Genomic DNA, 18,265 nt, shown 5'->3' on the forward strand with positions numbered 1-18,265 from the left:
AGCAAGTCCACTAATGCATGCACCTCATGTAAATCGAGTTTCATTTCATCTCATGACATCTGTTATCATGTATTGTCATGTGAATATCTTGAGAGGTAGTTCATGGGCTAAAACCCATCTTCATCACCCACACACGTCACCCGAGAGTGTTCATCTTTACCGTTTAAAATCAATTTTGATTCAATTTTAATTATATTTCATGCATAACTATTTGTTGAGAAATAAAAATACTAAGCAACTTTTTAAAAAGCAATATTTATGATGCATTGGAACTTTTAATTTTTCTAGATATGTTTAATTTTTTATGTTTGCAAGTAATAGTTAGTTCCAAGTGGCTTGTTTAACTTTCCCGGTTCAAATAACATTCATAATAATTTTTGTTCAAAAACATCTTCTATTCTTATAGTAGCTTAAAGTAGCCCTTCAAGATGGATTTAGATACTAATATCTAAGTTAACCCAAATAACAAACTTTCTTTTCATTATCAAATAACCCAACATTCAAAGAGATTTATGGAGTACTTCATCTTTCCCTTCAAAAGAGAGTGATTCCCCTGTTTAAATAATAGCATGTAAACTTTCAAATTGCATGCATATGTTTAGGCAATTTCTTTTTTTTTCTTTTTTCTTTTTAGCAAAACTCACAATTGTGAGTGAATTATATTAATCAACCCAAATAGTTACAAGGTCTTGTCATGCTCGTGTTGAGCCATGACATCATCCAGGGCCACAGATTACATCGGGTAACAGGCCAGCCACCCCAACCAACTTATCCTTGATACATAAGGTCCATTATCAAATGCATAAGCCTTTCAAAAAGACAAACATATTATGTTTAGACTATGAGTGACTAAGTGTCCGTCCACATAACCAACTATCCTTTTAAAATAAACCAAAAAAATGAGAATAAACCCATATATCTTCCCCTGATATTTCATTATCAAGCATATGTGGCCGTGAACACTTATTATTGCTTCGATGCTAGATATATGTACCCAAATGATCTTACTCGGCCACCTATGAAGATATTATTAGTCATAGGCCTCCATAGACTTCCATTGGTGGCTAATTAAGCCTCTAAAAATATTGTCCAAAAAAGGTCGTGATCGTTACTTCTCTTACAAAAATAATTTTTTTGTTTCTCAAAATTTCCTACTATTTAGTGCGTATCAATTTTTATTCCATGACCAAAAAGTGTCTCAATTTTTTCAACTCAACAATTGGTACAGTACTTCAAAGTTACCGTAGGATCCACACACAAGAAGTTTTGGACAGATTCTCACAATCATTCCCACATTATGACTGACCTCAACATCATGAGCTTCTGTGAGTGAGGCACGGCATACCTAGCTAGGTATGCGGTGCCTCCCGAGCAGGAGCTCATGATGTTATGCATTTATGAAAAACATTGAAAAAGGCTCCCTTTTCCTACATGAGAAATTTTCTAAATCTTCTTGTGACATTACCTCACTATTTTTATCAGTTGCATTCAAAATCAAGAGGACCCACAACACCTCAATATTTTTGTCAGCTATATTCAGAATCTTGCCTCCTCCTTAGGTATAAAAAAGAATTCTAATGTTTTAAGGTAATTTGGTGCTAGTTAAATTATGTAGAGGACAGCAATAGAGGCAATTGTTGTCTAACTTACCCAAGGTGCAAAACATCTTATAGTTTTTGTAGAAGCCATTTCATCATGGATCATGTTATGCGCTAGCCAAAAATCTCTAGTCTTAGTTCAATACTATTAAATTTAAATTTCAATCCATATAGCTCTTAAGCTTGAACAATATTATCCAACCATAAGGCTTATAAGGATATCATGATAAGGAAAATCCATATATGTATATTACAAAAAGTAAAAACCTTGGGTTTAACCCACCCGCATCAAGGCTAGCACGTTCATTCTTGATTAAGATTTTTTGAAAATTTATCAGTCAGTACCATCCCCAAGTCAATCCGAGCAAGCCTTTTCTAGCTCTGGAAAAGACCAAAGACCAATTCCAATTCCTGCCACATAAAGTACAAATATTTTCAGAGTAGACATCACCATTAACTAGAGCAAAACCCTATCTTTGAGCCAATACATCCTGAATTTAAGAAAAACATAAATTTTTTGCCAATTATCACACTCACCCTTTAACTATGTAGGTTAGCAAAAGGGTTGAGTAGGCATGTCCTTTTATTTGGTGTACCCCTATTGGGGTGCCCCAAGACTCAGTACCATAGTAGATACCATTTAAACAAGTAAGGTTTCTCTGAGCATATACCATTCATGCACTTCTCAATTAGAGCTTCCCCCATTTCGGATTTTATCCTTTATATGCTTCAAAAAATAATCAATGACTATCAAAAAAAGAGCTTTATCTTAGTCAAGAGAACACGTGATACATAATTTCTTAATCTAATACACCCAATGATGGAGATTTCCCTAATGGTGCTATTCCCTTACCATTATGCCACTAATATATTGTGTTTGAAAAGATCGATTGTTGAGACTTATAGTTGACTTCAAAGTCTAGGTATTACTCCTCCACACTCATTAGGACATTGGTTTATGACATGTTAGAGATAACCATCCATGCTTTTTTATCCATGTGAACTAAGGGTGCCCTCATCAAGATGAATATGGCCTATTTATCTATACATCTTGTTTAAGCAAATAATTTTAGCTATTCAGTCTTTAGCAGAGACTAAATAAGCTCTCAATTTTCTCGAACAAACTGGTATCTTCCCAATTTTACAAGCTATAGGGTCTCATGTCCACATTTAGAGAATGCGACCACTCAAGTAGCAAAATGGGGAATTCTTTCATTCTTTTAACCAAACATTAAAGACAAAAGCCTTTGCCTTTTAGGCTTCATACATCAATAACTAGCTAGAGATCTCAAATATTCAACATTTACAAAAATCACTAATACAAAAATTACTCTTTGTAACCTAGTTGAAATGTGACGATAATAAAAAAGCAACAAGAGGGAGATTCATTGCAAAAATAGATCAATACGACGAAAAGAGAGAAGAAGAGACTAGAGGGAGGACTAAGTGAGACACGTCAATGGTGTCTCCCTTTTTATATAGCTATCACCATGAGTTCTAACCAACTATGACCAAAGGGAGCAAGATCCTTAACCATGTTTAAGATAAAAGGCCAAGGATATCATTCCCGTTGAACACTTATGACCAAGCCTAGCTACCATGGGATTGCAACCCCTTTAGTTCAAAGCAGCTTTTCCTTAAGCTACTTTGTTGTAGGCTTACTCATATGTACATCGAAAAAGGTGTGGAACTATAAGGAAAACTTAGGGACGCTTGATAACCTAATCTAATCTCAACCATTTTTGACCCATTTATCCATAACGAGCCTCATTTCCTCCTTCTCTAGCGCCAATAATGTAATGGTTAATCTCACACATTGCGAGCATGCAAGACTAGATCCTATTTATTCGTTGTTCACTTCAGGTAGTTCAAAGAAATGTGACTTAAATATTGGCATGGTTTGAACGGATATAGCAAAAAAGGAACTGCCCATTAAGGCAAGGAATTGTCTACCATCAAAAGTATTATTGGGTATTGAGTTGACCTAACATAAAAAACTGTGTGTGTGTGTGTGTTCCAATAACAATATAACATATACACCAAAGAATCCTTTTAAATTACAAAAGGCACTAGAAATTATGTCAATGAAAAGGTGGTATAATTCCCATTCATAGTACAGAACAGTCTTTATACACAAGTACGAGAGAATCAAGAGCCTGAAGATATATAAGTCCGTCATCTTCAAGTCAAGGAACTTTAAAAACTATAGTTGAGAAGGTAACCCTCACCTGCAGCCATGGAAACAACACAAAATATAGTTAGCATTGGCACCGTATGCAAATGATGCATGGGTATCCCACATGTTATAGATGTCACCCAACTAAATTGCTTTCAAAGACAAATAGTAAGAAAGGTAAAGCTAACCATAACATATATTTAGAGATGGTTTCACCTACAAAGGGGTTGCAGGGAAACCAAGTGGAGCCCATTTTGCTTTGCAAACTCTTATGAGATAAGGCCAGAGACGGGTTTTATGAGGCTTTTTAGCCCCAAAGTGGGCCACATATATATGTTTCTTAACTTTAAAGAGTTTGGTATTAATTGTCGCTATTTTTTTTAGGTCAGTAATAGTGCTCATACGTGCAGTCAATCTATACTTTGGAATCGCTTGTAACACAAAGAGATGTTAGTAAATATGTATTACACCTACCTAGATGGAGTCGAAAAAACCACATAAAAGATAGTAAGTATGAATGCTCAATTCCCCTTAATCATAAGCACGTAGAGGTGGGACCTTCCAGAATCCTCCAGTTGTTCCAGAAGCCAAGGGAGTATGCCGACAATGCCCATTAAATAACATGAAATTATGCAATAAGCAACCATATTGGGCCACATGAGCAGCCATAAGGTACCATGCACGACCATATGAGAAGCCATAAGGTACCATGCACAACCATACTCGGCCACAATTCACAACCATATTCACAACCATATTCGGCCACAACCATTCTTAACCATATTCACAACCAATCGGCCACATGAGCAGCGATATTCAGATGTAGCAGCCATACTCGCCCACATGAACAGCCATAAGATACCATGCACAACCATACTTGGCCACATTTCACAACCATATTCGGCCACAACCATTATTAACCATATTCACAACCAATCATTCTTAACCGTATTCGGACACATAAGCAGCTTTGCCAAAGATCTGTCACACAACGATCAACAGACATAGACCGTATCCAAGTAAGAAAGGCAAGCTCAATAACAAACCCCAGAGGCACCTCATAAAAGAAAAACAACTGCCCCAAAAAAATAAACCAGGCCGCTTGTTTTAAACCCCCAAAGTAAGCCAATACCTACCATACAATATAGGGTTATCTACCAAGTTGTAAAAGAAAACATCAATCATTACTTTCTTAGCTAAAAAAATCACAAGGCAACCATTATCCTGCATTGAAGAAACCTTTCAATGTATTTCATTGCTCATATACACCCCTATGACAGGTTCGTAGACATGTATTGAAAGATTTCACGAAACTCAAAAGAGATTAAAAAAAACCAGTGCCGTATATACCTAAGAGCAGATACCTAAGGGTCACTAGAAGTTGCCAACCATTAGCATAACATAACAGTCATACATCGACTTAGTTTAGCCAAGAACATGCATAAGCTCTATTACCATATCAAAAATGAATCACGACACAACCAAGTAGCTCGAACAGTAGTCCATATGAGTGTCTTAAGCCACCTAAGATTGACTCGGAGCAACCAACTCCACAATAGCTTGCTTGTCTTTGCCTTTTACCATAGAGCCAACCATTCTAACAATACACACCCTTGGGGGCAAAACCCTCACAATCTCAAGGTACAAACAACCTTTCACTAGTACACACACACACATCTCACAAAAGCATATAGGTACCAATGCTAAGTGAGCATGGAAGCTCACCTTTTATAGGGTTTGATGTCAATAGCCACATTCCTTCCATAGTAGCAAGGTGGGTCCGACTTCAAAAGGGAGAAGAACCATCAACACCGCCTTGTACACACACACACACACAGAGCGTTATAGAGCAGATGCCGAGCAGCCAACGCGTCATCAAGCAGATGAGGACAACGTATACAAAGTCAGGTCAGCTCGCCCAAAAACCCCATTATCCCAACTCCTAAGGTGTTAGGTACAATATATTAAGAATCCACCCACTAAATTCCCATTTAGAATTTCACCTAGTGAATTCAAACCATTTTTCACAAGAAATTTTCCAGGCCAATACAAGTTGTTGAGACTAATCCCCAATTAATTATACCTAGGAAGTGGCAACAAGCCACTCCTATATACCAAAAGTGTTGGGGTTAAGGCCTATGTGCCTTGATCGGTCTCCCAGGTCATGGGCGCCCTCCCACTGTTACCCTATACTTATAGTGAGTATACTGTATAGGGGGAGCTGCCACTTCACAGTCTCCCCACCCACATCGTGTGTGTGTCTCCTTCTCTCTCTCTCACACTCCGTCTATGGTGCTCCCCGATCCCCTTCAATTGGTATCAGAGCGTAGGTGTGGAGGGAGCGCGTGTGTGCACAGTCACGACGACAACGGAGAGCCAATTTCATTCCCGAAATTGCTTCCGCGCGCGCGCACTTTCAAGAGTGCAAACAGGGTTTCGACTTCGGCATCAGCAACTTCAGCTTTCCGAGAGCGTTTCCAGCAGGTGTCCTGTAGTTTTACCCCCCTTTCGAAGCCATTCGAGCCATCAGAAACCTCATTCGAGCTACGGTTGAGGAGCTGCAATTTTCAGCCCTCTTTTGGCAGTTTATGCTGCGTTTTTGGGTCGAAACGGAGGTTTTTGGCATAGCTTTCACACCCGGACTCGGATACATGTGATCCAAGAGTCTACCTTGGGGTTTTGGCACGCTCCGAACGCGCTCTTCATATCAGAATTTTAAAATTCTGAATGCTGAATTTTCTGCAGCAGCAGTTGTTTATTGTGTGTCGAGGATTCTACACATGGTTTGCTCTCAAATGTGAGAGTGATATTTGCTGCAAGTTTCCTCACAGGTGGGAGGATAAGATGTATGCCTTATGTGGTTTGATGCTCAGGGAGACTAATGTGATTGCATTTTGAGCTCGGCAATGTATGCCTCGAGCATGTTTTTTGGCAGTCACAGGTAGAGCAGATATTTGTGTACTAGATTTGCAAGTGTTTGCAATGATGTATGCAAAGTGTGGAGATTGGTGCATGCATTTGGAGTGCGGTTTGATGCGCTTTGGTTGCTCATGGTTTTGAGCGTGCAGTCAGTTTGGTTACTGGTTTTGTTGTCGTTTTACTGACGAAACTCTGGCGAAATTTTCCCAGGAGTTTTATGCGTATCATTTATGCGATCTAGGTAGAGATTGCGGGTTGCACTCAGCATTTGCGTGCGGTGTTCTCTGCAGGTGGGAGATTTGTGCGTGTGTATGCATCGATACCGCATAGTGTGGGCTTGGTGATTACTGCACAGTGTGGGCTTGGTGATTAGCTCACGGTTTGACAGGCGTACAGTTATCTTGGCACACTCACAGGAGTGAGTATTGTGATGTATGCTTGTGTGGCTACGAGCTAGATAGCCGGATTCGAGCACTAATGGCTTGAGGTTTTTCAGCAGGTTTCAGCTACAGGTTTACAAGTTTACAGGCAGGTTTGAGGGCTTAATTTGGCGCTGAATTTTCAGCCATTGTTTCCTCTTTGCAGGTGTCCATGTATGGCTCAGTTGTAGGCTGATCTGGGACACGTTTGTGACTTGTTTATGGAGCTGTTTAAGAGCTGAATTTTGGGACTGTTTTGGGGCTGATTTGCAGCCATATTTTACAGCCATATTTGCAGACTTTTGTTGATGCAATTCGAGCCAGTTTAGGGCTGATTTGGTTGACATTTGCTACTCATTGTTGGTTGCTCTTTTGCGAGCATTATGGCTGATTTTTCATTTGACTTCCAATGTTATGGTCTGACACAATTTGATGGTGCAGATTTTGTTGCTTGGAAGGAGCATATGCTTGTTGCATTGGCGGATTTGGGGCAAGATAAACCCTTGCGTGGTTTATCGGCGAAGCCCAAGTCTATGCGTGATGATGATTGGCAGGATCTTGCTGAGTTAGCCATGTCTACGATTCATTTGCATTTGGTTGAGTCTGTTTACTGGCAGGCCTCGAGAGAGACTACAACTCATGCTTTATGGCAGAGTTTACATATTATGTACGTGACATCTATGTCTACTGGGGAGTCTAGTCCCACTTCTATGTCCATGGGAGAAATTGGTCCCACATGCAAGTCTCGACGGCATAGAAACTTGACATGTTGGCATTGTGGACATAGAGGGCACATTAGGCGTCAATGTTTCAGGCATTTGAGACAACGGAGACGACAGATGCGTGATGCAGATTTGAGCATGACAGATGCTAGTGAGATCAATACGGTGGTTACTGAGTATGCTTGTGACAGCGATGTCACATTTATATCTAGCTTGTCTTCAGACGATCTTATGTCTACAGATTGCATATCGGATTGCACATTGTCTTCACATTGGTTACTAGATTCAGATGTTACTTTCCATGTCACGTCGCATCGTGAGTGGTTTAGCATGTTTTCTAGTGGGAGACTTGGTTGTGTGCACATGGCTAATGGTGTTGTGTATGACATTGAGGGTGCAGGAGACGTATGTTTGTCCTTGCCCAGTGGTATGAGATTTACCCTGCGTCATGTGCGTTATGTGCCAGATCTGAGACGGGATTTGATCTCAATCAGACAGTTACGAGATAGTGGATGTCAGATTTCGCTACGAGAGCGATATGTTGTGATGCATTTGGGTTCGCTAGTGATTGCGAGAGGTGCCAGGAGTGGTACAGGTTACCCATTGCATGTGGATCACGGGAGAGACGGTGTTGTCTCTGTGATCATGCAACCAGGTAGAGAGCGACAGAGCAGGCGAGTCTCTTTTGCTTGTGGGTTGCAGGATGCTTTGCATGGAGTGCAGAGCAGTGACCTTGTTGTGCAGGTTGCGTCTACGGATGCACAGGTAGAGCGGGACAGCTCTAGTGAATCACAGCAAGATGAGTCATCAGAGGTGATGAGAGAGATGACTCACATGGATGCTGAGATGTCGGCTATTGTGGAGTCATTTCTTGATATGCTTATGCCAGAGCTTGATGCAGATTCATGACAAATGGATACTCTTGGTACACATGTGATATGTGGTGGGCACGAGGAGTCACTCCAAAGCTCGGAGTCAGAGTGCCATGGTCTCTATGATAGGGGACAGGATTGCCATGAGTTGAGTTCTGAATTGGAGGTGGCAAAGGTTGCCAGGGTTGCATCAACGTTCGGTGTCCTCATGTACGAGATGTTGATCTCGAAGCCCGACACAGCAGCTGCAATGGGAGCATTTGCAACAGGATTGATTAGTTGTTTGATGACTGATCTCGACATAGAGCATAGGGGAGGTTTGCAGGTATTGGACCGATACTTGCAGGAGTGCATGAGCTCTTGTAGACTCTTTGCAGAGCTTGGAGCTAGCTCTGTGTGGCTTCCGCAGCGGGATGTTTGTCTATCAATAGAGCCGGATGTACTAGCTCATCGAGAGTCAGTGAGCATAGGCTGAGAGAATATCTCACCTTCTATTAGTTGTACACTAGTAGATTTTGCTTAAAAACACAGTGGCCTTTAAGTGGGAGATTGTTGGGGTTAAGGCCTATGTGCCTTAACCGGTCGCCCAAGTCATGGGCGCCCGCCCACTGTTACCCTATACTTATAGTGAGTATACTGTATAGGGGGAGCTGCCACTTCACAGTCTTCCCACCCACATCGTGCGTGTGTCTCCTTCTCTCTCTCTCGCTCTCCGTCTGTGGTGCTCCCCGATCCCCTTCAAAAAAGAGTTAAATTATGTATTACCAGCAACATGTGTGTGTGTGTGTGTGTGTGTGTGTGTGTGTGAGAGAGAGAGAGAGAGAGAGAGAGAGAGAGAGAGAGAGAGCGCTTTTCTCCACCATATAAAATGATGTATCATTGCCACAATTTCACTTAAAAGTGACTCTAAAGACTCGTTTGTTATCTTCAACATTTCTCTAAAGCCATTACCAAATGCTAAAGCCATTAAAATGTAAAGTAAAATGCATTTGGTTACGTACATTTCTAGAGAACAAACGAGTAAAATGCCAATAAAATCTACATTTCTAGCATTTGGTTACGTACATTTTACTTCCGGTATCTTCGATGAAAGTCAAATTCTTGCGATCTCAACCTATTTAGTTCTACTTACAATTAATGTGGGCAAATAAGCCATTTGACACTCATGATTCAATGCTACCTCAAACTAGTCTCCATGCTTATTATATGTGATCCTCTTATAGCTAGAATCAATCCCAGGCATGTTGGCTTGTTTGGGTCTACAAGTACCAATTATGGACCTCCTAACTAGCAACCTTGATCTACTTAAAGCTCACGTTTTGAAACAAGGTCATTTTCCCAAGCTAAACTTACCAACGACACCCATGGGAGATAAACCTGATCTCATAAAGTCATCTGAGAAGAACTTAGCTACTTCTGCAAGTACTTCCCTATCTCACTTGCATTTAGCCCACAAGGTTGGTTATTGATTGTCAATGCAAATGCTCAAGTGCCCATCTTTATATCTCACAAAAGAATTGGACACATGGTGATCCCGACAAAACCACGAAAGTAGAACGCTAGGCAGCATAGCAAGCTCTTGGCCATACATCGCAATCTTGAGCATGGTGTGCCACAAGACCTTTATCCTCTACATGTACCATGAGAGGTACAAACTAGTGTACTAGTAGAATGTGCTAGATGTAATTTACTCATGGCCTTATAATGAAGATTGTGAGTTGCACTATCAACTAGGAAAGCGTCAACACATTTGATATTGCCATGCAAGCTCCTAGAGAAATAGTCAGAGTCTGTAAAATGTGTTTGCACAAGGAGTCAACCAAATGCATGCATGCAAATAAGACATGGGACAAAAAGAAAGATAATCCTGTGGTGTGTGTGGAGCTGGTAAGTGACACTCAATGCTCAAGAACTGTGGAAATGAGCGTCACAAATGAGTCCACGTCATGGTTGGGGGAGAAAGAACAAGCTGGCCGCAATATCCTCATTGAGCCATTACCAAAAAAATAACTGGGTAATTGTCGCTTCCAACAGCTTCATACTTATTTTAAAGCAAATAACATTTTCAAACAGACACACTATGCAAAAGCAAGACAACCAACCCCTTGAAACATCTATACAAGCGATCAATATACAGAAGAGTACATTTATGTATCAAAATTCCAGATAGTTGGGAGCTGAGTTTAGGGGATTATGTTCCAGGTTACTAGACCCTCTTTGGCCTTTAGATGCCCTGGAGAATCACCTTTCCCCTGCAAAATAATGCTCCACCGGATCTCTGGTGTCTACACTTGGGCTCTTTGAAAATGCCCTTAAACTGCACCTAATCTGGACCTGGCCAAAGTTTTAGGCCAGCCGTCTTAACAAATCAGGTGTCTGGTAGCTTTCGTTTGCTCGTGCCGCCATCACAAGATAAGTATCTACTCCCAAGGACTGCCTCAATGTGACAAAATCTCGAGTGTCCAGTGAGACGGCGCAACACCACCTGACAACGTAGGCATTGGGTATTAGGAAAGAGCGAGAGTACAGAAGGATTTTGTTATGTCCCCATCATAGGAGAGAAGACCTAGTCAATGACACCGTCAGGATAGGTGTTCAGTGTCTGGGCGGACGTAGTGTGAACCAGGCCAATGACTGAATAACCATCCTGACAGTGCCATAGATCCCGTCTCCTGTCGTTTCAGATTCAAACCCCTTTCTTGTTTGTTTAAGGAAATGGAAGCACGCACCTCCGTCATGCCGCATCTGAAAGCCAGTGACCATCTATACAAGAGTCCTGTATAATACAGCTGCACACAAGTAGCAGCAGCATTCAAACCCAAACACAGACTCACATTTAGTTTGCACCTCTCTGTACAACCAGGCTGAAAGCTTAAAACACAAATCAAGACATGTTGATCTCTTTGATCTTCTTTAACAACATTGCAAGAAAAAATTGCTTGGTCAAAATGGCGCAACCAATTTTTAACTACAGCAAAACAAACAGATGGTCATACATAGGTTGCATATCATGGTCGTGAGCCTACATTAGCCGCATGCCCAACTAAAGACAAGGGCAGACTTCCTTTTATATTAATGTTGGCCCTACACTTACCCTGCTTACATCCTTCCTCTGCTACAAAGACTTTGAAACAGAACAGCAAAATTTCTTTTTGATTTTCTTCTCTTGCCAGAACTTCCTGTGGCACCCCCTTAAAGCTAGTTTTGGTGCTCAAACTAGTCATACTCCCCTGATTTAAGTTTATGAGTTTTGTACATGCTCCATCATTTCCTAGATATTGACAGCCCTATTTTTTGATGCAACAGTGTTTCAACTTGGGACTTCTCTATTTGCTTTTAAGCTTATTGATTTTGGACCAACTGCTTTTGAGTTTGAAGGCTTTTGGGGCTCTGCTTTTGTTATCCCTTGTAAGAATAAATTGGCCCAAAGGGCCTCACTCTTCAAGGCATCTGGACGCAAAGTATGAGAGCAGAGGACCCTTCGAAAATTGTACTTTGCTCAAAGATTAATATAAAAGAAATACCGAGAGGGGCGCCAGTCTTTGGGGCCAATCTCTCTTGGCACGGAACTACGCCGGGCCGTGTCGACCAAAGTGAACTGTGATATTAAAGTTGTGAAGTGTTTTAAGTGATTCTCTCTCGTGTCGCCACACGTTCTAGAATTGGAGTGCCCAAGTCTGTGACGGTGGTATCAGAGCACGGCCGATTTCTCTTCTACCAGGAAATCTGATCCTTCTTCTCGCGACACACATGGATTCATGCAAGAATCAGACGACTTCCCTTGCAAGGGCCCTACCACCTCGGAAACAGGAGACAGTATGGAAAATTCAAGTGGATTAGCAGAGAACGAGTACATGCTACCCAAGCCTACGCAACATCAACTCATGGAGATGCAACGTCAATAGCACGTTGATGACTGCGCAAAGGACCCACAGTACGCCAAATTTTCGACCTGGCATCCGATGGATGAAGTGCATACTCATTCGCCAAAAGCCATTGAGTCACCAATAAAACCGGCAATCAAGAAACCTCTTGTCCCACGGATGTTTACTAAAGATGAACTCGACGACATTGTCAAAAAACGAGTCAACCAACTATTTGGGTCAAAGGAGAAGCAACTGAAGAAATGTAACAAGGGAAATGACTTCCCTAGTTTGTCACAGGGCAAGCACCACGTGCCAATAGAAAAGAACAGACTGAACAACTTTAAGCACTTCAAATAACAACTGAACTGAAATGGAGAGAGAGACGACACGCGACACGGAGTGGCAGAACTCCACCCCAGAGAGTATTGGCCCCAAACCTTGGCGCCCCTTTCTGTATTTCTTCATATTGCATCAACACAATACAAGCCGGTACTCCAGACTCTGCACCTTCGTACTGAAGCATGCCAGAGAATGAGCCCTAGCCTCATATTTAAAGGCCCTTGGCCTAAAAAGCAGTTATAGTAAAAAGCCTTTAAAACTCAAAAGCTTCAGGTTCAAAAGCAAAGCCAAAAAGCTGCCAGCGCAATTTACGAAAATCCGTACAACCTGCCACGTCATCAGCCAGCGCAAAACGCGGAAATCCGTACAACTTGCCACGTCATCATGTCAGTGCAATTTTCGGAATTTGTCTGCTGCCTTACGGTTAGGGTTAGGGTTTTTGGCAGAAATTAGGGTTTGCAGGTTTTAGGGTTAGGGTTTTCAGAATTAGGGTTTGCAGTTTTTAGGGTTAGGGTTTCCAGCATTAGGGTTTCAGCAGTTAGGGTTTCTGGCAGACATTAGGGCTTAGGCCCCTCGGCCACATCTGTACGTTGACTCCATTCTTTAGGCTTTGACACGTCAGCAGTTTGTTACATCTCCCCTTCTTGAAAGAGAGTAATCGTCCGCGATTACAGCATACCTGCAAAACAACTCAAGTTAGCTCAAAAATTTCCGAGGGTCATTCCGAGGGACAATCAGTTTGCTCTTTTTATTAAGGAGTTAGCTTCTCCTTTCTGCTCTTTTGATCAAGGAGTTAGCTGCTCCTATCAGCTGTTTTGATCAAGGAGTTAGCTTCTCCTTTCGTCCAGATCGAAACTCTTGATATTCCGACGTAGTAAAATTAGCCATCACACCCAGACCGTACTGATCTTCCTCGGGTGTCTTGATGCACTAAAATTACATACCCAGGCAATCTCATCCAATTAGGAATATTCAGTGGTTGGCACATCACAATGCAACACAAAAGCTCACATATGCATGTTACAAGACATAGAAACATAAAGCCGCCGATGAACACTCCTCCCGCATAACCTAACAAGGTCCGGGCCGGGAGATATTCAACGACTCCCTCATACTCCTCCCGCATAACCTAAAAAGGTCCGGGCCGCGAGATATAGAGGCCTTTTACAACCAAACGCCCCCCAGACCGCAGCTTGCGTCGTTTGGAAGAGCTGAGCTTTTTTTTTTTTTTTTGAATGCTTTTAATTGGCAGCTTTTGGGGCTCTGCTTTTAGCATCCCTATAAACCTTTATAAGTGTGGGCAGGGCTCCCACTCTGTAGAGCATCTGGACACAGAGTCTGAGAGTGAGACCCTCCCACTCCCTTAAACTTTGAGCACAGATTTAATACAAAAAGAAATACCAAAAGGGGCGTCGGTCTTTGGGGCCAATATCTCTAGGTACGGAACTCTGCCGGGCTGTGTCGAATCAATTGTGAACTGTGAACTGTTTTGAAGTGAATCTTTGCTGTGTCGCGGTACAATCTTGACTTGAGTGTCCAAGTTTGTTACAATGGTATCAGAGCGCGGCCAATTCCTCTTCTACCGGGAAATCCGATCCTTTTCTCGCAACACTTATGGATTCAAACAGAGATCAATCGACTTCCTCTGCATCTGTGGATGCGGGAAGAGATTACGAAGAAGACTCTCATGAGGAGTACGGCCCGCCTCGGCCTACTCACGCGGAGATTGAAGAGATGAAGCATCGACAATTGGTTGACGATGCGACAAAGATGATGATCAACATTGTGAAGGACATGGCGAAGGATCCCAAATTTGCAAATTTTTTGACGCAGGCATCCTTCGACGAAATGCACTCTCAGTGGCGGAAAGCCACAGAACCACCCCTCAAACCGGCACTCAAGAAACCTCCTACTCCAAGGATGTTTACAGAGCAAGAATTAGAGGAGGTGGTTGATACATGGATTACCCAGCTTTTGACACAACCAACAAAGCCAAAAAGCACGGCAAAAAGCAAAAGAAAGGAACTGACTTCCCGGGTTATTTGGGTCGTCAATCTGCTTTTGCCTCGGCAAGAAAGCAGAAAAACCATGTCAGATTTGAAGGAGTATCCAGTTCTTCTTCTTCTTCTGACAGTTCTTCTAGCTCTTCTGACTCGAGCGAAGAAGACAAGAAAGGGAAAAAGCGAAGCAAAAAGCAAAGCTTCTGAAAGGGCAAGAAAAAGGCAAAGAAGCCTAAGTTTTGCCCAGTTTCTGACAGTTCTACAGAGGACTTGTCTTCGGATAGTTCGGACTCGGATGATCACAGATTTTATGCAAAGAAGAAGAATTTCTATAAATCCAACCAGCATGACTTTCTCAGGATAAAAGCAAGAAAGTTCAAGAATTTAAAGAAGGTGGATAGTCAATTAATTTGACACTTTTTCTGGATTTCGAGATGCTTCGAGAGCTTTGGCCTTCATACAGCAGTTTGATATATACCTAGATGAATCTAGGATAAGCCCAGATTCACCCTTGAAGGAAAGTGCAAGGTATAGACCCATGGTAGTCACCCACAAGACAAATATAACCATCAGCTCCATCATGCATAGTATTGACTAAATACCACGACATCCCCACTGACGTCGTCAGTGCCCAATAGCGGGTGTAGAACTAGGTACTAACATATGCTCCCAAACACAACACACACCACACGCACACACATGAGCATACATCAACACAAAGTTCAGCGTACTGTGTTTCTGTCATGACTCCGGAGATCAAGGGCAAACTCATCCATAATGAAGCCTAGCACTAAAAGAAGCATTAAATCGAAAAAATTAGCACAAAAATGAGGTAGTTGATAGGGCATACGCACCACAAAAGATAGAAAGAATTAGCACAATATCAACTAGTCGTAACTCGGACGAAAACTTCACAATGTGAAGTTTGCATGTCCGCTATACGACTAAGAAATATACCTAGATGAATCTAGGATAGGCCCAGATTCACCCTTGAAGGAAAGTGCAAGGTATAGACCCATGGTAGTCACCCACAAGACAATATAACCATCAGCTCCATCATGCATAGTATTGACTAAATACCACGACATCCCCACTAACGTCGTCAATGCCCAATATACCTAGATGAATCTAGGATAAGCCCAGATTCACCCTTGAAGGAAAGTGCAAGGTATAGACCCATGGTAGTCACCCACAAGACAATATAACCATCAGCTCCATCATGCATAGTATTGACTAAATACCACGACATCCCCACTAACGTCGTCAGTGCCCAATAGTGGGTGTAGAACTAGGTACAGCAGTTTGATATAGCTTTCTCTGGAGGGCATTTCTCAAAGCACTCCAAGATTCAGAGAGCTACCTCTTACTTTAAGGGAAATGCTCGAACATGGTGGTCCACTCTTCTATTGGACAACAAAGCACCAGTTGAATGGCTGAAAATTAACAGGCTTTCTATCTCTTCTTGGTTGACCTGGGAGTACGAACACGACATACGAACTGCTTGGAATCATCTTCGGATGACCAAGAAAGATACCTTGGACGCATGTTGCGAGAGATTTTGGAGCTCTTTTCTACCTGCTTCTTCATTTAAGAAGATCACGCTTAAAGAACAGATTGAGCGGTTTTGTTGCGGACTTCCTACGGAGATCCGAGATCACTCCGTGGAGCAAAAGTCAGATTCTATCCAAGAACTGATGAGTCATGCGAAACGGGGCTTTGTCATACACTCAAGCAATTTGACCTACCCCACACATGAGATCATGACGCAGAAAATAGAGCAGACTTCTAAAAATGAAAGTAGAAAGAAGAAGAGCCCCCAAGATCAAAAAGATAAGGATGCACGACCCCAGCTCACTCCGCGGGAGAGAGCCGACTACATTAAACAGGGGTAGTGTTTAGGATGCGGAGAACAAGGACACATCTTTGTGAAGTGCCCCAAAAAGGCACAGAAAGAACAAGAGGAAGACAAGCCAGAGAGTTCAAAAGGAGCTGAGGAACGTGGACGGAAAGGCAAGATGAAAGCAGGATTGATTCCAGATAGCATGGGTACTGACCCTAGCACGATTGATGAGAGTACAGAGCTTTGCCGAGCTTGGGGCAAAGTGAAAGACCAAGAAGCCCTGATTTTCTTTGATGAAGGAGCCAAGGTCAACTTCCTTTCACATGAATTGGAAGCACGGCTCGAGATTACACCCGATCGAATCGGACCACTAGCTGAGGCAGTTCTAGCGGCACTGGCAGGGACGTAGCCATTACGCCTGTCATTGGCAAACTTGGGTTGCATTGTCGCGGGTATTTGGGCACGAGGACTTCTACATAATGCCCTTGGAAGGTTGTGATGTCCTCCTGGGAAGTCCCTGGTACCATAAGAACAACGCCGTGGTCGACTATCGGGCGAGAAAAGCGACTTTGACTACAGAAAAGGACCTTGTTTACTCGATCTTTTTGAAAGAGTTAAATGATGATCATAGGACAAATCTGTCTGATCTAGAAAAAGAACGCCAAGATTTTCTCCACACTCATGCTGATTGCTTTTCTAAGGGCCTGCCAGGCGAGTTGCCACCAGCTCGTCCTGAGGATCATACCATTGATTTGATACCTGGAAGCACACCATTGAACCGGCCACCTTACCGTGTGAGCAAGCTCAGAATGAAGAAATTATGAACCAAGTGAAAGACCTCTTAGAAAAGGGTCTTATCCAGCCGAGTACTTCACCTTACTACTCTCCGGTGGTGTTGGTTTTGAAGAAAGATGGATCTTGGAGAATGTGCATTGACTATAGAGCTATCAACAAAATCACCATCAAGAATAGATTTCCGATTCCTAGGATCGATGATATTCTAGACCGACTACAGGAATCCTCTTGTTTCAACAGGATCGATTTGAAGAGCGCATATTATCAGATCCGAATCACGCCGGGAGATGTCTACAAGACAGCTTTTCGGACAACTTTTGGTTTATTTGAGTTTTTGGTGATGCCTTTTGGCCTAACCAATGCTCCAACGACATTTAACCCATAGTTACCAGGAACGGGGAAACGGAACGGGAACGTGGAACGGGAACGCGGAACCAAATGCCATTCCTTGTTACGGGTACTCACGTTTGAAACACGGAACGGGGATTCGGAACGGGAACTTGGAATGGGAACGGGGAACGGAGACTTGAAAACGGCCATTCCCTGTTACTATGATTTAACCGAATGATGGACAGGATTTTTTGAGAGTACAGACTATTTGTTGGCACTTTCTTTGACAACATCATTGTTTTCTCAAAGGATGAGGCAGAACATAGAGAACATCTGCCAGAGGTCTTTCAGGCATTACAAGATCACAAGTTTTAATGCAAAGGAAAGTG

The 18,265-nt window shown here is 42.3% G+C and overlaps 1 protein-coding gene across 3 annotated transcripts in view; it reads right to left on the reverse strand.

The window, feature by feature from the left end:
• Positions 1-10,790: 10,790 nt before the first annotated feature.
• Positions 10,791-18,265, reverse strand: part of LOC147443220 (uncharacterized) — a 44,392-nt gene continuing 36,917 nt past the window's right edge. For 2 of the 3 annotated variants that reach the window (XM_086529131.1, XM_086529129.1), the window contains exons 20-21: positions 11,436-11,495; positions 10,791-11,191 (exon numbers count right to left, since the gene is read on the reverse strand). The gene's annotated coding sequence lies outside the window, so the exon portion shown is untranslated. The remainder of the gene's footprint in view (positions 11,192-11,435; positions 11,496-18,265) is intronic. The other variant, XM_086529130.1, reaches the window with a different exon arrangement.

The sequence above is a fragment of the Adiantum capillus-veneris genome, chromosome 14 (genome assembly GCF_014529385.1).
Source record: "Adiantum capillus-veneris isolate H3 chromosome 14, ASM1452938v2, whole genome shotgun sequence".
In the NCBI taxonomy this organism is placed as follows: Eukaryota; Viridiplantae; Streptophyta; class Polypodiopsida; order Polypodiales; family Pteridaceae; genus Adiantum; species Adiantum capillus-veneris.